Source organism: Chrysochloris asiatica, unplaced genomic scaffold (assembly GCF_000296735.1).
Source record: "Chrysochloris asiatica unplaced genomic scaffold, ChrAsi1.0 scaffold00023, whole genome shotgun sequence".
Taxonomy (NCBI): Eukaryota; Metazoa; Chordata; class Mammalia; order Afrosoricida; family Chrysochloridae; genus Chrysochloris; species Chrysochloris asiatica.
Genome location: NW_006408541.1, coordinates 21,060,425 through 21,063,135, shown reverse-complemented (window position 1 = coordinate 21,063,135; position 2,711 = coordinate 21,060,425). Strand labels below are relative to the sequence as shown.

At 40.6% G+C, this 2,711-nt stretch overlaps 1 pseudogene; it reads left to right on the top strand.

The window, feature by feature from the left end:
• Window positions 1–2,711, top strand: part of LOC102820846 — a 117,912-nt pseudogene that overhangs the window by 59,561 nt on the left and 55,640 nt on the right.

Below are 2,711 nucleotides of genomic sequence, written 5' to 3'. Positions count from 1 at the left end.
TGTTTCCAATGCTGTATCTATCTTATTTGATTGTTCCTGTAGCACTTTCCTGACTTCTTCCTTATTTTTCTCAACTCCATTGCATAGTGTTTTGATACATTTTATAATCATTTTTCTGAATTCCTTCTTAGGCATTTCCAAAACCAGTCCATCTTCAAGTATGGAGTGTAGGTCTACTTCCAGCTCATTTGCCTCAGTCACTTTCTCTCATTTCACAACAGGCATCTCTTGTCTGAGATTACATAGCCCAAACCCATCTGGCTATGAACCCACCCATATGTGTACATGTACATGTACATGGAATAAGGAAGCATCTCTTGTCATTCATTGGAAAGCAGGAGCCACGGCACTGTTTCCTCTGACCTGAAGAGACCTGGAGAAGAATGTTGCCAGGAAAGGATGGCATGATAAGAAGAAACAAAGAGGAAAATCTCTTTTTTCCCCCCTCCACCAAAGGTCATGAGTAAGAGTTCAAAGCAGTTCAGAAATGTCCAAGGATAATTTAAGAAGCTGCTAGAAGAGTAGATATTGGTGATGATTGCACATGACTAATGTAATAATGTCACTAAATTGTCCATATGAAAAATACTAAATTGACAAATATTATGTTATAGATATTTTTACAATGAAAAATTAAAAAAAAAAAATCCTTCTGGAGGCTCATGTACTATTAGTTTAGATACAAAGAGGAAATGAAATGTCTTGTGCATCTCAGAGTGTAATTCATTATGTGGTCCGCAGGCAAAGGAGGCAAGACTGCTATAAGGCTGTTGTAAGGACTAAGTGTAAACAGGCATGAAGTGTCATCAATCAGCACAGGGCTTGGCACTTAGGAGTGGCACACACAAAAAGTGTTTGCACTCTCCTTCTCATCCCCTTTCCTAGTTCTAGCAAACTACAGGGTCCCTGGTCTGATTCTTCATTTCTCATGTCTTCCTTCTCAGATCCCATACTGCCTGCTTCAATCAAGAAGCTAAAGCAATATTTCCAGCCCATCAACACTTAAACACGAGGCCAATTTGCCCAATACATTGTCTATTTATTTTCCAGGCTGCAATCTTTATGATGCATATTCCAGAGGCAGTTAATTTGCTCTTGAATACATTGCTTTGTGTATTGGTTACCCATTTCATTAGCTGGGATATTGAGACTGGTTGGGGCATGTGAGGGATTTTTCACAGAGTGAAAGGCGGTTTTTAATAAGCCCCATCATCGCTGGCTTTATGGTGCCATTTGATGAGCGACAAATGTATTCATTTGGCAGCTGCATTCCTTAATCAGGTATTCACTGGGTAACGGCATATATAAATATGGAGAAACACAGAATTTAGAGAGCTTGAGTGCAATCATTTCCCATGGGGATTGGAACATTGTCTGCATTCACCACAGTTTTCGGGCAAGGGTCTCTCCTGCTGTATGTGGAATTTGGGGTATAAACATGCAAGACCCAGATATGACTCATTGCCATGTATTAGAAACTCCCCTCCCCACCCCAGGAGCCAGACCTTCCAGAGGATGCTTGGGCCCTCTTCCACATCAAACAAGTTCCCTTCATTTTGGCTTCTTAGAGGAATGTTAACCCTCAAAATGTCCCCCAATAAAAAAAAGTACTAAAGTAGATTATGGAAAATGAATAAGGAAGACAACAGAGGAACTGACACATTTGAGTTGTGGTGTTGGATTGTCAGAAGAACAAACAAATGTGTTGTTTGTTGGAAGCAGTCAGCCAGAATGCTTCTCAGAAGCCAGGATGGCAAGACTTCGTCTCTCATACTTCAGACATTTTATGAGGAGGGACCAGGCCCTGGAGAAGGACATCATGCTTGGTAACGTGGAGGATCAATGAGAAAGTGGAAGATTCCCCCAATGAGATGGCTTGGCACACTGGCAGCAGCAATGGACTCAAGCCCAATAATTGTGAATATGGCACAGGACTGGGCAGTGTTTCATTCTATTGTGTATAAGGTCGCTATGAGTCAGAACCAACTCTAGGGCACCTAACACCAACAAAATAGGTTAGGTCTTAAACATAGAATTGGTCCGAATGATGAGGACAAGAGAATAAATTTCATTTACATAATTTCCCAGGTTATTAAATATAAAAATAAAAAACAAACCGCTTTGTCAATGTTTATTGGCTCAGTGCTGTTGGCATTTCTTCAACGAAACTGAGAAGTGAGTTCTTTTTAATAAACAGTGAGTTCTTGGGTGGTGGAAGCGGTTAACACATTTGCCTGCCAACTGAATGGTTGGAGGTTTGGGTCTCCCCAGGGGTACCTCAGAAGGAAGGCCTGGCAATCTATTTACCCAAAATCAGTCACTGAAAACTCTGTGTGTGGAGCACAGTTCTACTCTGACACACACAGGTTTACCATGGGTTCACCATGAGTCTGATTAACCAGTTACTTGCATTCTAGTGGCTTCTAAGGTTCAACTTCATAATTAAAATGTTGAAAAGGTTTTGTCACAAAGCACCTTATGCTTTGGGTAGCAGAAGGATTCGCCAGTTATGAAAACTATGGAGTTGAGCATGTGAGGAAATCATAGGCATCATTGCTTCAAATTCCATTTGGATTCAACCATTGCCTTTTAACTCAATGAGATTCATAATCCAGGTGGCAAGGGACTGGATTAGAAACCACAACCTTCTGGTTTTATGATAAAGAAATAAATTCAGCTCTGCCCTTTTCTTTGAAATTCAGCCAAAACAT